The sequence below is a fragment of the Bombus vancouverensis genome, chromosome 18, assembly GCF_051014615.1.
Source record: "Bombus vancouverensis nearcticus chromosome 18, iyBomVanc1_principal, whole genome shotgun sequence".
In the NCBI taxonomy this organism is placed as follows: domain Eukaryota; kingdom Metazoa; phylum Arthropoda; class Insecta; order Hymenoptera; family Apidae; genus Bombus; species Bombus vancouverensis.
In genome coordinates this window covers 909,428-929,922 of record NC_134928.1, presented here as the reverse complement: position 1 = coordinate 929,922, position 20,495 = coordinate 909,428, and the positions used below count along the sequence as shown (strand labels likewise).

Here is a 20,495-nt window from a genome sequence, read left to right as displayed (position 1 = left end):
GCCACGAGTCGACGTTTCTGGAGGTCGCCCTGCTTAATGAACCATGCGCTTGCCACTACAATGTTTGTTTGCCGGGCAGCCGCGACGATCCGTCTGCGACGTTGTAGGACCGCGAGCGACGGTTATAAAATACAGCCTGTGGTAAGCCTCGTGGCGTAACAAAAGTAAAACAAAATAATTAACGAACCAATTTACAAAGAGAAACTTTTTACAAGCTTATAAGTAACATTATGTCTAATTAAATTATAAACAGTTTACGGTATTATCGCTACTCGTATAACATCTTTGATTTCATCATTCAAAGAAATACGTTTACTGAAGTTGATTCAGAATGTCAATAGGCGCCACCTTCTAACCACCGGTATGTATCCAAGTTTTGCCTATGATTATGTTGTTCATGTCTGGAATTTGGTAATTAATAGTGTAAATTCACTCAGTAATACTGTGTTGTATATCAAATTTTTTTATCTATTTCGTTTTTGATTACACGATGTCAATGGATCAAACATCTAGATTCGCGTCTAATATATTGTTCGAAATCCAATGCTCAAAAGGAAAAATTATTAGCACCAAAAATTATTATATGCCAATAATTATCTTTAGCATAAAATTATTAGCATAGCGGAATCCCTCCGCGGTCCTTCCAAAAAGATCTGGTAAGTGCCGCCGAAAGGCGACAGTGCCTTACCATTTATATGTGTGTTCCACCCTTGTCTACGGGAGTGTTAAACGTCTCTCCTTTCATAATAAAAAAAAATTTTTTTTTTACGTGGAGGAAATCTTCATAGACACCTTACCACCTTAGCGCAGGTGGGCAGAAGGTAGTGCCGGATTCTTACCGGCTAAAACTTCCACGGGCGGGATGACAGTAGACCAGTGTTGTGCGAGTTGATCGTCGGGCCCCTGTGTGCGTAACACCAAGCACGTTTAACCATGTACTCCAAGAAAGTACATCCATCCACAGCACACGCAAGGGGGAGGGGGGATGGCCGCTTGCCTGTTGTATATTTCTTTTAAAAGAAACTTTCTCGTTCTCTGCTATTTGTGCCTCGCGACGCGTCGTCTTCAGTTCTGGGCTTTAACGAGCGTAGCTGACTGCTTCGCCGAGGTTCCAGCTGATTGGAAAGTATTTGATTCTTAATGTGGCAATGTATATCAGGAAGTATTATAATTAGCCTCATGAAGATGTACTTTTTTCATAGCCCTCTCAAAATACAAGGGGTAAAGGCAAATAATTCCCTTAATTAAATCATTATTATTTAATCTATTATGAAGCTCTTAATAATATATTTTTGCTGCTATTATATTTCTTGTAGTAAGAGATGGCCGTTCTAAAAGAATTCCTGCCTCTTGTAATGCACTTATGTTCAAGATGCCTAGCCTTGCGTTTTCCATCGCACTGGTAAAGATTTTATAACGTATGGGATTAGCATAAGTTATAAATAGGTCTAATTCATAATTTGTAACAGAAGATTTTAACTTCAAGATTTAGATTTAGATTATTAGAATTACGGTAAAGAATTATGATGTGAATCTTTCCCGTCGATTGAAAAGTGCAGCTATTGAAATAGGCTTAGAAATCTGTTATAATATTTCTTTTTACTTAAAAAAAAGTTGTTTGTATTCGTTAATTATATACAAAATCATACCTCAAAATTCAACAAATTCGTTTCTTTCTTTCCCTTCTAAAAAAAATCACAAAAAGTGGCTGTTTTAGAACATTCTAATTCCGAACACTCCCTTAATCGCTTTATTTACTTATCAATTCGTGTCCCGGTGCTTTTTGGGGGTTAAAATGGTAATAGATCATTTCTTTGACCTGTGAGTTTGTAAATGGTTTTACAGGAAAAGATATCTAGAAAGGTGATTTACAAAAATTTCATGTATTATCACAAATATGATTTATAGATATAAAAATATTTCTGCTTCGTTGGTAGAAGAAAGTTTTTTTATTATTATTTAATTTGTACTTTACAATTTGTCCAGCTAGACATTTGGTAAATTTTTCTAGCTTAATGGCTAAATAACATTTGGATGGCTACGACCAGCGGGATACCATCATCGAGTTTGACTATTTTATTTCTTTAGTGAGGTCAATGGGATGTTTTCTTTTTGTCTTCTGTCTCTGAGAGTTTTGCTCGCTTCTGCAGTCAGTTGGTTTGGATGTGTTGTCGTTTTTCCTTGTATTTTTCTGCGTACCTGCCGATTTCAATAGAAGAAAGTGACTTAAATACTTCGGCTAATTCACAATTAAGTTAACTTTATCTGTGTGGGGTATCGTGTCCTCCTTGCGACAAATGGATCGCAGAAGTAATTTAGGATGAACCAGTGAATTTCTTGAATATCTACCAAAGAGAATAGTTACTGTCTGCTGTAAGGGACAAGTTTCTTAGATACTTTCGGAAACAGTTGTTTTTGAATTTCTGAAGGATTGTTGCCACTTTTCTCGTTGCTTCGTTTAACCTACGTTTCCTCTTGCTTCTCGATTGCCTTGTGATATTCTTCTGAGCTTATGTCTTTCTGTAATTTTTCTTTTTATGGAATCTGGGTAGTCCTGTTTGGTTGCGGACTCTTCATCAGGTGTAGTAGAACGGATCGTATTTATTATGTTGCTATTCAAATATTCCATACCTGCGTCAAAATCTTCGTTTGTTCTTAGCGGAACTGAAGCCGATCTTGAGATGTTTAAAGCTTCCCGACAGCACTGATACTTTGTGTGGTCGTCGTGAATAGTTCTATTTAGTTTTCAATAATTGTTGAACTAGTTGTTGCTACAAGTGCGTGATCTGAAGAGAGCTCCAGAAAAGAGCCGACTCGGGTATATCTTGCAAAGATGTTTTAATATTTATATGATTTAATATTGAATATAATGATAAAGAGATCAATCAACACAGTATTATATCGTAGATTATTTGGATTACTACACATGTTATATTTCTTATTATTTCAATCTCTTGGCATTTCATTTTTCTCTTTACTTCTCATATTTCTCTCTAATTTACTTTACTTCTCTAACTTATAATTTTTCATTTTATCGAAGAACTTTCAGATATGTGAATATGCACACATTTTATCGCTCAGGTAGTTTGCACAGCTTATTGCTAAATGTACATGAAACAAATATAGACATCCCATAAAATGATTTGCTTAACTATTACCCTATACGCGCAAATATTATTATAAATAATATTTATTTTTATATGCACATATTTAAAAGGTAAACTTTTCGGTTTTCTACATATAAAATGTAGTAATATAATGATCCAAAACTTATTGTAGTTTATAATTATGCCAATAAAGAGAACTGATGTTTATAATGATTCCTTGTGATGTTTAGAATGATATTTATAACGATGCTTGTTGATAAATTATAATTATTTCGTACATTGTAACAAAAATACATGATACATTAAAGTTATTCGTTTTAAAGTATAATTAATAAAAAAGCGATGATTGTGTTACGTAAAAATAGTGGGAAAATAATAATAAAAAGAAATGTTGGGCTCTTGAACCAGAGGTCCAGATTCCTTTATTCTGCAATAAGATTGCAAGTGTACGATTAGACCGTTATCGAAAGACTGAAGTCTCGATCAGTCCTTCAAACAGGCAAACAGTCTTTGTCCCAACTACGGGAAGATAGAGGAGGCCTACTTTTTCAACGAACGACGTCTCCCACTAGCAACTTTCCCTCGAGGACGGCTAGCATCTTTTTCTAACCACTGATATGGAGATTGACCAATTAGCAGCAACGTCAATTTCCCTTACTTTCTAAACGAAGGCTATCCTCGACGAATCCGATGATCTTGTGTCCTTGACAATGCTTGAATGCTTGACAATCCGTAACAATAGTAAAGGGCACACCTAACAGATATACCCTGAACCTTTTCAACGCTTTTACTATTGCTAGCACCTCTAGTTCGTAGCTGGTGTACTTCGCTTCCGCGGAAGTTGTTTTTCCGCTGGCAAAGTAGACCGGATGGAATTTACCGTCGTTTAGACCTAGTTGCATTAATATTGCTCCGTAACCCTCTGCGGGCGCGTCCGTATGCAACTCGGTCTCTGCGCCTATTCTATAAAGTGTTAACACAGGCCCGCTGGTAAGCGCTGCTTTCAAGGTTTCGAAAGCTTCTGATTCCCGATCCCCGAACCTGAAGTCTATCTCCTTTTTCAACAGATCGGTTAAGGGTTTGGCAATCTTCGCGTAATCTCTAATGAATTTTCGAAAATATCCCGTAAGTCCCAAGAAACTCTGGACTTTTCTAACCGATGTTGGCTTGGGAAAGTTTGCAACGGCCTCGGTTTTATGAGCGGACGGCTTTATGGTGTTTCCCGAGACTATGTGTCCCAAATACTCCATTTCCCTCTGCATAAAACGACATTTCTTCCAATTTATGACTAGCCCATACTGCCCAGTTAATTCTACAACCATTTGCAAGCGCTCCCATGCCTCCTCTAAATTCTGCGCATGGATAATGATATCGTCCATGTACACGATGACAATACCCTTGTCCATCAGTTCTTTGTAGATCTTCGATATATACTTTTGGAAGACAATAGGGGAAATTTTCAGACCGAACGGCAACTTCAGAAATTCGTATTGCCCCGTGGGCGTAACAAAAGAGGTATACTTCTGGCTATCCTTGTCTAGACTTACGTGGAAAAACCCATTTTTTAGATCTATCGTCGTAAAAAGCTGGGCGCCCTGCAACGTATCTAAAACGTCTTCAATTAAAGGCAACGGAAAATGTGGACACTCAATGAGTTCGTTAAGCTCACGAAAATCGACGCAAACCCTGATGGAGCCATCTTTCTTTCGGACTACCACTATCGGACTCGCATACTCCGAGTCTGATGGTTTGATGACGCTCTCGTTTGTCCACGCTTCCATCAGATCGTCCACCTCCTTTCTTTCCGACGGCGCCAGTCTTCGCAGTCATCGTGCTACGGGTTTGTCGCTTTTTGGAACTATTTTTGCGGTTATCCCGACATCTCGCTTCTTCTCCGGCCTATACCCTTTAATGATATCGCGAATGGCTTCACGGTAATGAGGTTCTCGTACATGCGACAAGTCTATCTCGTCGGTTTGTTCTATCGCGTTTACTCTCAGTACATCCGGCGCGTCCTCGTGACCGTCAGTCTGACCGTCGAGTCGTAAAAAGGTCACCTCGCCCCGTTTGACTCGCAACTCTACCTGGTCTAAGAAATCAGTACCTAGCAGCAGACTGTGTCTTGTCATTACCTTATTCGAGACAACATGCAGGGTGACAGTAAAGTCGTACCCGTCGACCGTCATTACCTTTGTAAACTCGCTCCAGGTACTATTGCCAGCGGAACCAAAACCATCAAACCTAAGTTTGTAGTTTCCCAGAGGTGGTGATCCTAACCTCGCACTCTCATCCGATCGTATAAACGTGAGGTCACTACCTGTATCCACTAACGAGACAAACTTGCAGCCATCTATCGACACGTCCTTCAAGTACTTTTTCCTCTCCGGTCTTGAGATTATGTAAGTCTTTACTTGTCGCGCTGTACAATTCGCCGCCACATGACCGAACTCGTTGCATTTGAAACACTTCATACCTTTTCCTTTCTCCGGACACTTAGCGCTTAAGTGATCCGCACTGCCACAACTGAAACATCTTCTCTTATCACTCGCTGTTGGCCTCGGCTGGCTTCGCACTTCCGATCGTTTTCCTTTATCCTCCTTACGTCCCTCAAACTTTGTCTTCGTCTTCATGTCCCTCCTCATTGCTTCATACTGCTTCAGGCGCTCTTTCAGTTGTTGCATGGTCTTGGCTCCATACAACACAGCCTTGTTCGCGACCTCGTCGGGAATGCCTTGAACGATATAGTTGATGATATAGCTCACGCATACTGTTCATGTACTGTTGCAGACTCTTATCTGGTCTCTTCATTCTATTTGCTAACTTCTGGTGTATCTGTTGATCACGCACTGCGTCTTCGAACTCGTCTTTTAACGATTCCCTTAGCTTTATCCAGGACTTCGTGCATCGTTCTCGCTTTACGACGGATTGAGCGGAGCCCGTGAACAGTTTCTTAGCGAAAGCTACCATGTGGATGTCTGACCACCCACACACTTTTGCCATTTCCTCGAAGTCCTCGATCCATCGACTTACACTCGGCAGACCGTCCCCGCTGAATTTCTCTAGCGAGTCCTCCACGTCTGTGAACTTTAACAGCATGCACCTAGGCTCGTCTTGCCTCGATCGTCTTAACACTGGAGTTACCCGAACTCCGTCGTCTTTACTATTGAGATTGCGATTTCCCGCACCGTTAACGTCCAAACGGTCCCCAACCACGCTAATCTCATCGTCGTCGTCGTCTTCTTCTGAGTCGTCGATTCTTGAGCCATCTCTCGCTCGAGTAAAGCTACCGGCGCTCAATCACATTTAGCGAATTTTTAAATTCTTCCAAAACTGTGCCTCAGTCTTCTTAGGAAGATATAATGAAAAAAGCTTCATCTGCTTCAGAAGCTGCTCGAAAAAAATTCAATGATTACAGGGCAGTTTTATCGGAAACCCAAGAAAAAGTGTTAGTAAATTACATACTAATCTCAGACGAAACATTATTTGGCGTCACTTTAACGGATCTACAACAATTAGCTTCTCAAATAGCAGAGAAAATTAACATTTTGCGTAACTTTAATAGAGGGAAGAGGATGCAAAACTGATCGTACGCTTCCCTTTAGAAACATATAACATTATCATTAAAAGCATCTGAGAAGACGTTCGTTAGTCGTGCAATTGGTTTCAACGCGTTGTTGCAGGGCAACTCTTCCATTAGTTACAGTCGATTTATAAATAGTACAAGACTCAACCTGGTAATATTCACAACGCTGACGAAAGCAGGATTATGCAAGTGCCTAATAAATAATTGAAAATATATTATAATTTTTATCCTTTGGTTTAGCGGATTCACAAAATTCTCAAGTCACATGCTTGAGGAACCGGTGCTTTCGTTGCTTGATGGTCACGTATCGCCAATACACTAAAATCGTAGAATTAATTAATCTCGCTCAAAAAATAATATTATTACCTTATGTTATCCACCATAGTGCGCCCATCATTTGCAACCATCTCCACTAAATACTTTAAACGCTGTGTAACAAATGACGAAGTTACGGAATTATATAAAGCAACATTTTTTCGAAGCAGTTATCATTGAAACTGTCATTCAAGGGTCCCAAGAATCTGCAATATTTTCTTTTAATGTGTTTCCCGATTACATGTGTGCTCCTTTAAAAACTACGAATAGAGACCACAAAATATCAACAGCCAGATACAAGAGGATCCGATAGACCAACAGGCGATAACAATCAAAAGACATAGAGACGCTACTATCCACATCTAAGGACGCAGGAACGCTATCAGTGACGTCTAAGGATGCAAAGTCTTCAGCATTTATATTTTCCCCCAAAATAATCAAATCTATCTGCCAAGCAAAGGAAAGGGTAAAGAGAAAAGCAAAGAAGAGAGGGAACACTGTAACAGTCATCTCGCAACAATATAAAAACCATTTCGAACAAGAAATTATTCAGGCTGGGAAAAGACCGAAAGAAAACATCTTTCAAATCCAGGAGCGCACTTAGCAGAGATAAAGAAAATGTAGCAGTGGAAAATGAAAGATGCAAAATTCTTCACTCGGGCTCGCATATTCTGTGATGAACTCTATATATCACCGAAATCTAAAAAAAGAAAAGAATTCAATGTAATATATGGCATAGATGGGTACATGAAATTTGAATTTATTAGATTAATTATATGACCTCTTACGTCGTCGCACATCTTATTCCGATTATATCCATGAAGCGTGAGTTATCTGTAAAATTTAATCGTAGCGTTTAGCTTCCCTTCATAAACGTAGCTTATTATAGTTCGTATCGTTGTCGTCTGATTTGGAGCCTACATATTCATGCACACCATCAACACAATGTTTGGATCTCTCGCAAAGCGTCTTTTAACTGTTTGCCAACCGATGCACTGATAAGGCGTCTTTCTCCAACACTCACTGCTGAAGTCATCAGGACATGGATTGCATTGGGTGATCGACAGAACGACGAGTTTTTGAAATTGCATGGTCATCCCGCGGCGTACTCCAAGAGAGCGTCGAACGATGACACCGCGCTCCATTGTATCTGGCTAGTCGTCGAATCGCTTCAAGTCAGTTCAGAGAATCAGTGACAGTGCACTTCGCTGGACGTGTGTTCTCGCGCGCCTTCGCCGGACATTCTCTTTATATTAAACATTGTAGAAACAAACTGTGTGTGGACACGATTAGCCTATCGTGCACATAGCTAGAGAAAGAGAAAAACAGAAAAAATGATTAAAAAATTTGAAGAAAGGAAGAAAGCGAATTGGAAAAGAGAAACAAAGGGCTAAAAGCCAAAAGAACGTTTCTTGACTTGGGCGAATTGGAACGCCCAAAGAACAAAAAAGAATGCAAGACAATTACTGGGGAAAATTAATTTTTATCATAAATTTAATGAAGGTGCCTGCAAACTGCTGGAACCTCTTCATAACTTATTAAGGAAAAATGGAAGGAATTCATCTGCAATGAAGAATGTGAGAAATCATTTCAGAAGATCAAGAAATACCTATGTTCAAGTCCGATCCTAGCAATATATGCACAAAACTAAGAAATATTCACTTACACAGATGTAAGTAGTGATGGTTTAGGAGCCGTTTTAGACAACCCTAAGATAACGGTATGTTACACCCGATTGCTTACTCCTCAAGAAAACTGAATCAAACAGAATCAATGAGGAAAGCAATCTATATCGAATGCCCTGCTATTAAAGAAGCGACTCAATATTGGCAACATGACACATTACTGTTGCTTCGCACAGAATGCTTGATATGAAATGAACCTTATAGCGATAGCGTTCGTGATGAGAACTAGCTGCAGTGCATATGTAGCAGCAAATGGGTTCGAGAAAATTGCATCAGCTCTAATATGGCGTTCTACGTGTACATCAACTGCAACTCGAATGATACACGTTGCTGAACCGAATAACAAGCGCATCAACTAAAAAATTGTGAAATAGAGATAACAATGAAGTGTTCGCAAGTGATCTTAGTTAACATATCTTGAACTTTGTTGCTGCATTTTCGATGATAGCGACTAGTGTTATTTGCAAGAACTGCAAAAGGAAAATTCAGTCTTCTAGAACCAGAAACCGCGGCTTAGGTTCCAAAATTGCAATTAAGTGTGAGTACTGGATGAAATTTTCCAACTCATCTCCACTAATTGGCAATGCCATCCATACCAAAAGCCATCTGAAACAAATCGCAGGATTGTGTTGGCAACTTTTAGAGAGCCGCATGGGAAATTATATTTAACGGATATTTTTCAGGGATTGGCTATCAATAGATACTATGGCTGTCCGGAAAATTTACATTCTGCTGTCTTACGGGTATATAATTGTCCAATTTCGAGAGCTACCGAGAAAGACAAAAGAAATGTTGGCGTTTCTGAAGAGAGAACGCCAGGAAAATGAGAGAATTGAATTCTTCGTTCGGGCTTGCTACACTCCTGGGGAAACACAGTAAGAAAGTGCCTGATATAATTGTAAAATCAACCCAATCTAAAATTTTCCCAATCTTGCAACGTTTCATGGGAAAATAAAATGGACACAGAACAGTACAATGATTAGTATAAAGGCGACAAAGATAATTGCACTATAAACCATATCAATGTTGGCAAAGTGGAAATTGATGTCATCACAGAAATGTTTATGAGATCAGGAAAGAAACATGCCAAGTATACTACATGTATTGGAAATGGAGATAGCGAAACGCATAAAGATATTAATCCATACGAAGACATTGCTGCTTAAAGGAAAGAATATGCCAGTCGTGTATAGAAACGAATAGGCACAAGGCTAAAGGATGCCAAATAATGTTGAACAAACTGTTTTCGAATAATTACAATAGCGTTTTCGTACAAAATGGAATTTCTAACCTGAGAAGGACAGATAGGATAATTTGTAAATGTCCTAGGAATGGCGAAGAGTATAATCCATGCATGTTTTTAACCAGTTAAAGCTGGATTCCAAGTCACTTTACACAAAGTTCATCTGAATTAGAACATTTGTTTGTAATTGCTTTGGCGCTGCTTAAGTTAATGTTAGACGAATATAATTAAGTGCTGTGGTCAAACCCTGAACCCTCGTCAACATTTTATTGCCTACCTATTAAATTTGTATTTATGAAAGAAAATGAGACATTGGTTAGGGGAGAAGAAGGTAATAGTGGAAATAGGTAATCTTTCTCCCAATACATACAATTCAGACTGTTACGTCGCCTGATAGAAACCGTGCGACGTCCCTCGGTATTGGGTCGCTAAGGGTCCGCTGACCGTTATTTAGACTCTCGACAAACTTAAGGACCCACCATAAACTTGGACCTTTTAAGCGAGCGCGTCTCCCCACGATCGGTCGGATTTACAGATACTTTCTGGAGAAAAGAAGGAAAGAATAGAATAATCTACCTATAGTGAAGTATATAAATATGATAAAAATATAGAAAAAATAATTAAAGTTACTTACTTACATATGAAACTGCTTTTAATAAGTAAAAGGAACAATCAAAGTTAGAGTAGCTGAGAGGCAAGAACGATCAGTGAATGCAGAAAATAGAATAAAATACAAAACAGATGAAAACAAAATGTATAATATGTGCAAGAAAAATAAATTGGATACAGTATTCAGAATTTACAACAAAATTCATTAAAGAAACAGCAATAGGATGGTCATTTCCTTTTCTGACAAAGAAAGATAGTTATGAGGACTGACAAATTTTACTAAAAAGCAAAAGCAGTATAGCGGCACATGAGTCATAGGACGAGGCGGATCGAGAGCGTCTCATGTTGTTGTTGTGCCACGGAACACGAACACAGTCCTGACGCTAGAAACATATCGATAGACAAAACAAAGCCACCTTTATAGGTAACCGTCGAACTTAGACGAATTCAAATCTTCCGACCCCCCCCCCCCGGCCACTATAAATAAACAGACTCGATTGCGGGCGAGACAGTATATACCAAGTGACACGATTTAGCGATCAATATCTACGAGTCGGGTTTTCCGCGAGCGAACGTACACTATGGTTGCGAACACAGTGAATGAGCGTCTTTTGTACTTTTATTTATTTATTTGTTTAACTTATTCGAAATATATTTGACGGGTTGCGACAGCAATCTCTCGCTCTCGTTGTTTTACATTATCTATTCACTACCAATCCTCGACAGCAGTATTAAGCTAAGATCGTTTTACCATAGAATAATAGCAATTCAGACAAATTCACAATTTATAATAATCTAAGAACAACTTAAAAACTTTGTTATGTTTGTTTTGTAGTAACCAACAAATTTGTCTTTCAACCTAAGAATATATATGCCACAAATAATTTTGTGTAGAAATAAACATAAATAATATGAAAGAAGTAGAATATTTCTTATTGAAATGTGACAGTCTGTAATAAAAGACGAAATAAAAAAGAAAAAATAACTTTAACAAAGAAAAAATTTATAAAAATTTATTCCTAAAAAATTTTGGCCGATCAGATAAGTGAAATAAAAGTACAAAAAACAATATTAGATGAAACGTAATGTATTCTCTCAACGTACATTTGCGAAGCGGTTTATTTTATATTCATTTCCGAGATTCTTCGTTTCCACCCAATCATGGCAGTTCAGAACTATTTTATGAAAATTAAGAATTTTCTACATCAAGTCATTTCATTTGCAAGACCTCATATATTTCTAAATTATTCACACAAAATTAGTACAGCGCGCAAACATTAAAAAGAAATAAGCGATAGAGCAGCCCATACAAACAAGGACAAAGGTTAAAATAACACATCAAAAATAGCAGTTATTATTCAAATTTGTATGAAAAGTCATTGAGAATGTAAATTCTTCTTTAAATGAAAGACGGTTATGTATATGAAAATCAAAAACGTAATGAAAATACAAAAAACATAAAAGAAGAAAACTGTATTTTATATTACGACTTACGTTTAAATATAGAATAATTTCCTTTCCAATTACTGTACTACCCCATTCATTCTAGAATAAATTTTTAGGCTAAAATTATTTATACAAAACTAATACGTATACGAATCTTTTCATTTTATAAAATTATATGTATAAAATATTTACCTTCGCTAAATCTCTTTTTACAGAAACTTTGCAGATCATGTTCCTGATTGAATTGAATGAATTTAATTCTCCACTTAGTACACATGCTTGGTAAATTCAAAACTTATAACGTTCAGTAAATTTGTATACGATGTACACTCTACCTTGATTCGAATACGAATGACGATTGAACAGCACCGATTTCAAGGATAACAGTGACGACAAAGGGGTAGTGCTGCTTGTTGATTGGCTACGCTTTAGGACTAGAAGTGAAACATGTACACAATCATTGCTCAGTCACCTTGTGCCATACTTGTAAAATCTAGATGTGATTCTTTTGTTAATTTTCCATGGTTGTACTTCAATTTGAAGATTAATTAAATAGTTGTAAGATTAAAATAGATATTTGATAACGATTTTAATACCGAAAATAACGATTATTATACTCCGAATTTACATATGATTATACTATAGTAAAATATATAAAATATGTAAAATATAATAAAATATGTATGTGTTATGTACAATGACTCACGAAAGTATTCCAATGCTCGCTATTGAAACTTTAAGGATATAGATATATATAAAGATAAATATAATATTTGTAGAAGTTGATTTTAATAGAAACATGATTATTTTTTAAGAGCATAGTATTTAACTATAGAAGTATTGTACATGCCATGTATTTTCATCGCGTTCATCACTGATACAATAAATGATATTTATCTTTCTTATTGAAATAGGACATTTTGTAACAAAAGAAAAAAGACAGACTTACCATATCAGTATAGAAAAGAATTTATGAAGACTTATGCTGCAATAAGCTTTTGAATATGATAATGTGCATTTATCATAAATTGCACATATTTTTGAAAATATTTCTCACATAATTCTGGTCAATCAGATAACTAGAACAAAAAATCCAAGAAGCAACTAATATTAAAAGAAAACACGACTGTATCAGAGTTATTAAAGAATATTAATTTTTAAGCATTCTGGATATATGAATAACAGTTACAAAAGATTTTATCGGTTATTATTAACCATTATCGATGGCACAATTTGTTTTTGGATACAAACAATCACTCGACGATAAAAACATTTGTTTGCAGAAACAAATAAATTTATCGAAAGGACAATAGAACTGACATATGAAACTCTTACATGAATATAAATGTTAGCAAGTATCTAACCAAAGAAAATATTATTAAGAAAAGTGACTATAAATCACATATAATAAAGGCCAAAAACATAATGAAAATAAGGAAGACAGTATAAGAAAACTGCATTTGTTTTTATGACTTACTTTTACACGTAGAATAATTTATTTGGTTGTTGTAGGATCCATTGTAGAGAGAGAACAATGTTTTCCGATTAAAATAATTCGCACGAAGTATTCAATTTATAAATATTCAGTTATAAAATATTTCACAAACTTCACAAGCCAACCTTCCAATAATCAAATTCTATTCGTCATTAACTAATTCAACTAATTAATACTTGTTAGACACAACCACGTGCCATATGAATTCTACTACCATACTACGTTCATTAGCTACGCTTCAAAGATATAAGCGGATCCTGTGTACAACTGTGCAATATATTTCAATTTTAAGACTAATATTTAGAAGCGATTTTACTATCCTAAAGATTATCGTTATTATACTACGGATTTTTACATAGATATCTGTTGGAACTTGAGCTGATTCACGTAGTGCAAGCCATGTGGAAGCCGGAAATGAGGAAAGTGGACTACGAGAGAGTGTGATCAATATGAACAGCAAGTTTGTGAAAAACATGCAGCCAGCTCGGCCTATATGTAATTGTTTCAATTTACTAAATATATTATATGTATTATATTATATACTTTTATAATTATGTATATGCAGGGTGGTTGGTTACTGGTGGTACAAGCGGAAAGGGGGTGATTCTACGCGAAAAAAGGAAGTCGAAAATATAGAATAAACTTTTTTTTTATTTTTTATTTTTTAATATTTTTAAAAATCTACAGCGAGATCTGTTATAACGAGACGTGATAAAGTGCACGCGTATGGAGCGAAAATCCAAAGTCGATTTTTGCGAAAACAAAGCCTCAAACGAAAAATTTTTATTCACTCGTTGGTGAAACGTTAAAATAAGTGCTTTAATAATAATAGTGACAATTAATGATCAGCATGTAATTATAAATGTAAGTAATAAAGTGTTAGAGAGAGTTGGATCTAACCTATGCGTTCGCATTCATCGGAACTGTATAAGCAAGAATGGGATACGATTGCAACGGTGAACATTTAAATATGATGACTATTTTCATAAAGTTTCCAAAATTGTAACTAACTTAAATATTCACATATCTAAAATTGAAGCGAAAGGCATTCCACATACAGTTCACATACATAAACTTAAGTTGGTTCATTCAGGAAGCAGACTATAAATTATATACGAACAGACAGATATAGACACGAGCGGTCATAATGCATAAATAATCGAAAATTGTTTCTAATGTATAGTATAGCTATAATACATTATAAACGAAAAGAGGGCGAGGAATGCCTAAAAACGGAATGCTGCCATCGAACCATCCTGAGGCATAGAACCAATTAATGGAATGTTATTAATTGCACAAAGCCATTCCCACTCACCTATTGACAAAATTATTTCGTCACATTTTGTGAAGCCTGATATAGTAACCTAGATGATGATGCTCAGGGCCTCTTCAACCACCGATACTGCGCTATAGATGCAGACTGCAACGTCACCCGATGTGAAAATTGTAATGCTCGCGTTGCGCAGATATTATCAGCTGCCGCATGTCTGTGGTGTATAGAAGAATATTTTGAATTAGCACTAAAACGGTTATGATGGAGTCTAGAAATTGAACAAAGCATCGAAGTCAAAATTCGGTGAGGAAGAAGCGCCGATCAAATAAAAACTTATTAATGTTTGTTTCATCAAGAACACCTGCCCAATAATGTGCGCAAAAGGCCTAAGAGATATCGAGTAAACTGTAAACAATGTCGCCCGAGCCGAGGCGCTGTCTGGCCCATCAATGTGTCCTCGGTCTTTCAATTGAATAGTTCCGTAGAAAAGGGCTACGTGACCCTGGCCACGGACGGTAGCGGAACACATGCGTGGTGGGCCCAAGAAAAGACAAAGGGATGTAGATGTACTAGAACAGTATCAGTGGAGGAGCCAGAGAGTGTGAAACGAGAAGTCAGAGAGTACGAGTTGCGTTGTCGAGATGGTGTTGCTAGCGTTGTCGAGAGAGTGTGGTCCGCGTGAGAGAGAGAGAGAGAGAGCGTTGGATCCGTTGTGACCAGAGTTGTAAATTAACTACTGAGTTCTTTAAAGTATGGTCTGTTATTGCGATTAGTTCACGTTACACAAATAAATCATTATTATATTTACGATATCACAATAACTTATGAAACATTACGGAATTTAATTTGCAATTTTTGAATGATGTATTAAATAAAATAGAGGAATGAATAAATAGTATGTATCATTAGAAGCCAATAAAATAGTAAATGTATCATTGGAAGAATAACTTTAATCCTTCCAGAAAGAGTACTCCTTAGTAATTCTATATACTTATATACTTCCTTTGTACTTCTCCCCATAGCAGGTAAATCGAAAACGTGGTGAACATTTATCAGTAGTATTACTTCATGAATCGACACTGTATTATGGAAATATTCAAAGAAAGTATCTACCCTGCTATTTGATATATGTCGAAAACTCGATTCGCGATATTCTCTTCATTTGCGCCGCATACATCGCACATCAGTAGGTTTGGGCTATGTCAGCTTTGGTCCCTGTCAAATCCAGCGTAATTGAAGTTTTGCATTTTCAGACTCAAATATTCAAATCAACGTATCTCCGTTTCTATAGCACATATGCCGACAATTCAAAGCGCTCTGAACTCCAAATTTGCTGCCAAATACTGTGCACATCAGTAGGTTTGGGCTATGTCAGCTGTGGTCCTTGTCAAATCCAGCGTAATTGAAGTTTTGCATTCTCAGAGTCAAATATTCAAATCAACGTATCTCCGTTTCTATTATAGATATGTCAACAATACGATGCGCGTTATATTCCTCATTTACTTAACCATGAGGCATGGGCGTGCTGGGTATACCGGAGCCAGGGTATAAAATGTAGCCGTGAGAGAGTTGAGGGGTCTTTAGTGTTGTCAGCGTTGTCAGTGAGTGTGGTCGGCGTCTAATCTCGCGCAAAACGCTAGTCACAGAATACGACGGGGGGCCTCCCACGCCGGACAAAACTACAGCGTGTGGTGGACCGTGTCCTCGCACCCTCCGCAGTGGTGAAAGGTGTTCGTCATCTACCTTCCGATTTTCTATAGGTATTCCCCGAATACTCCATGTCTTGCGAGAACCATTTTCTTTTTTTTCCCTTAATGGCGGAGGAGAAAATGCTATTACGCATGCCCAAGCCTGGAATATGTGGGACTGGGCCGATGGCGTTGCTATAGCCACTAAAAACGCTTCATTTGTCAGCTACTCTTCTATGCAAGCATCAACCCTGGAACCGTCTTTCGGCATTACTTCAGGGTTAGGTTTAACTACGCCCCGCGCCCCCATTCTTGAGTCCCGGAATAATAGCGGAAGCTCTCCGCGGCCCCTTCAAGGCTCCCGAGTTGGCAGGACCAATCTAATGGTCGGGTCTTGACCTTCGAGAACGGATGACTCACTCATACAGTCGGCGCACTCCTACTTCTATCCCACCTATATTCTGCAGCAGTCCACATAGAGCGTTGGCTGTCGTCGTCACTTTGGGAACCAGGAGCTTGAAGTGCGGCCCGAACGTCCATTGACTGTCAATGATGAGGTCTGGCGGAGGAGTCCCCCTACGTCGGTTGTTATAAAACCATATGGCTTCCGACTTGGCTGGGGACACCTTCAGGCCCACCCTACGTATAGCCCGTATCGCGCAAGCGGCGGCAAGCTCTCCGTGGCGCAGCGTCTCGTACCACCAACGTCATCCGGCCAAGACCAATGTGCCGTCCGCGTAACACATCATGTCCGAGTCTGGGAGCATGGGGCAACGAAGCACCGCGTCGTATCCGATGATCCATAGAATCGGACCTAAAACCGAACCCTGCGGAAAACCGCGCTCAACGGGCCACTGCCCTTCTCCACCCTTGTCGGTGTAGCCGACCCATCTGTCGCTCAGGTAAGCCCCTATGACACGAAGGATGTAGGGAGGCAGCTCGAAAAATTCCAGGGCGCCCAATATCCCGTCCCAGGGTATGGTGTTGAATGCATTGACTATGTCTAAAGAGACTGCCAGCGCTACCCCATCCCGGGAAACCATGACCCGTGATATCTCCCGTAGCCGGGTCACTGCATCCTAACCCCAACTTGACCACCTGGTCCAGCAAAAACATCTGCAATGTATAGCAGGTCATTGTCGCCCAAACCTTCTGCTTTAGTAAACATAAAGTTACATGCTCTATCTATATTCGCTATTTAAACAGCAGCACGATTTAAGATAAATGCACCACGAATTGTTTCATAAGGATTACAACGTGTTCTTGCTCCATGCACTTCAACGTCGGCCAAATGATCGAATACTGTTTTTGAATTGATAATATTTTTCACTATATCTTCACAACAGAAATCAATTTCATCATCTAGGGTCAACTTTTTAGGTCCCTGATGTAACCAGTGCTGCATTTCTTCTAATGCAGGTATATTAAAATTTGGATTTTTTATCCATTTCATATCTTCTACACACATTATTACTTCCTCTTCAGGATGCCATTTAAGACCTGAAGCTTCAAGTCCAGGAACATGATGTCCAAGACCTCTAAGACCATGCTGTTTAGGTGCTTGAACTCGCTCTAAACGATCTTGTTTATTTTTTTCTTCCTTTATATCCCACCATTCGCATTATCCTTTTGCCCTTATCGAGGAGTTTGTTTGACTCTTGTGTTATTACTTGTATTCCTGTATTGTTATGTCCCTTTTTATCAACATCCTCCTCGTCAGATTCACTTGAACTTCTACGAATTTTTTGTCGTTATCTATGGTTATAAGTAACTCCATCACATTTCTTCCTTTTTGTCCTAGTTTCCAATTCTTCTTGCATGGCATGTTGATGCATCAATCGTATAATAATATACTTACGTACAAGAATATTGTGAGATTCAGCAACAAAGATAGAATTAATCAGTTCACAAGTATAAAAAAGTCACTTTATACACTGTGACGAAATAATATCCAAGAAAAGTGTTAAAACTGTGGCGGATCGGTATCAACAGGACGCCGACAGGTCGAGGCATGAACGCGGCGCAACACCTCCCGGGCGGACGGCTAGTACCAACCGCCAAAACTAGAGGGCTACGACGACAACGGGTCTGTCTAACTCGCTAGCGGTCGAATATACGAGCGATTGATACAAATACCGCACCTAGCGAGACTCCCTCTACGTCTAAGGCAGGGACTACCGGGCATAGCCTTACTGACGAGTCCACCGGTAGTCCCGGGGCGAAACGCACAACTCTCTTTTCATCCGCCACAAAACATGCATAGAAAATACATGAATTAGACTGAGAAACCACTCCGCTCATTCGCTATTCACTTCGACACAACCGTCACCAACTAGTCGCAGAGTGGGACTGACCGAAGCGGCCTGGATGCAACGCCAACGAACCCCATGCGGCTACTGCCCTGCCATCTATAATAACCCTACAGCACAGGATAATACTTGAATTCGTTGCTCCCTAAATGTAGAATTTATTTACAACAACAATATATATATGTGGGGTTTAGATTGGAATTAGGGTTAGGGGCGTAAAACGAATCTTCGTTTGGATTACACGTTGTCGTTATGCAATAGAGAAGACATTGACTGGTGCAAAACGATTATTACATGACTTGATAAGTATCCGCGACACTTACATACTCGAGAAACTAATGACAATGATCCTAGGTTCAATAACGAATCTGCGGTCAACGGGATAGCAGGGTGCGCCTTCTTCCAAATTCCAAGTCGTACTCGATTTGCTTGGCTACGGTGGAAGTATTACTAAACTAACTCTTTTTTAAAACGTACAAAATTCACCGAGCGTAAAGACGCTATGTAACTCGCTAATGAGACTTCACGAGAGAATGACTTTCCGTCGCGATGATGCCACAGAGGAAATCGATGATGGGGTGTGTCTGCGGACACAAGATCATGGGATTCGTCGAGGATAGCTTTCGTTCAGAAAGTAACGGAAATTGACGTTGAGGCTAATTGGTCAATCTCCATATCGGTGGTTAGAAAAGGAAGTTAGCCGCCCTCGAGGGAAAGTTGCTAGTGGGAGACGTCGTTCATTGAAAGAAATAGATCTCCCCTATCTTACCGTAGTTGGGACAAAAATTGTTTGTCTGTCTGAAGGACTTTAGTCAACTCAATCTTAAGATTTATAACGGGCCCTCAGGCTAGCTGAACGTGTGCTGCGGAGACGCATCGACATCGGGCAATCATCTTATTCGAAGAATAGGGTCTGCGTGTGGCGAGCCACGGGACAGAAACCGTTGGAATGTTTACTGTCGCGAGTCACCACGAATATTTCTTTTAAGGAGAGCTATAGAATTACTCCATACCTTTGTTAGACAAAGCGTTCATCCCGTGACCGCTGCTACATTCGGCGACTGACTGTCGCCTCGAGCCCAAGCTCATTATCACAAATGTCGAACAAATACAATCGGATCGAATGACGAAAATTGTTTAATTACGCCTATGATAGAATCTAGATTACGGTGTTAAGGGATTTTCCCGAAGTTCCAAAGGGAAGGCTCCGATGTCCTTTCATCTCCGACATATAATTACGAGAAATTGGCCTGTTTATACTTTTGTACTTTTGAAATCCAGCCGTGACTTTCCAAGACTGAAGCTCTTACAATTTGACTTTCGATTGGATCTGTTTCTTTCTCCTTTGTCATCTCTCAATATCCCCACTATCCACGGGTTTGTTAGGCGTCCGCGACTGTTGCCACGCACGCTCTTCTGTTGAACATTCGACGGAAGCACCGTTGGGATATTGATGGTTCATTGGGCACTCCGTTTCGGTGATATACATTGTTGCCGAGTGCCGCCACATCTTTATCTCCGGTCTTTAACTGAGCTGGTCGTGACACTATTGTAACGTCGACAAATATCTCCAACCGACTCAGGAAACCCGAACCGCCTGGCACACGACACCAACTCCCAAAACAAAGGAATACGAATTCGGCACGCAGGTATAAGATAAACGAACATCTAGAAGGGCTGGGTCTTGATCGAGGCTTCAGTCCTTCGGAAACGGTTCAATCGAACACTTGTGATCTTATTAT

At 38.9% G+C, this 20,495-nt stretch overlaps 1 protein-coding gene and 1 non-coding gene across 2 annotated transcripts in view; one reads left to right on the top strand and one right to left on the bottom strand.

The window, feature by feature from the left end:
• LOC143304033 (uncharacterized) overlaps nt 1-20,495 on the top strand; it is a 189,712-nt gene that overhangs the window by 90,022 nt on the left and 79,195 nt on the right. The window lies entirely within an intron of this gene.
• Nucleotides 646-752, bottom strand: LOC117161797 (U6atac minor spliceosomal RNA). The gene has a single exon (XR_004465081.1). It is a non-coding gene; the product is annotated as a U6atac minor spliceosomal RNA (small nuclear RNA).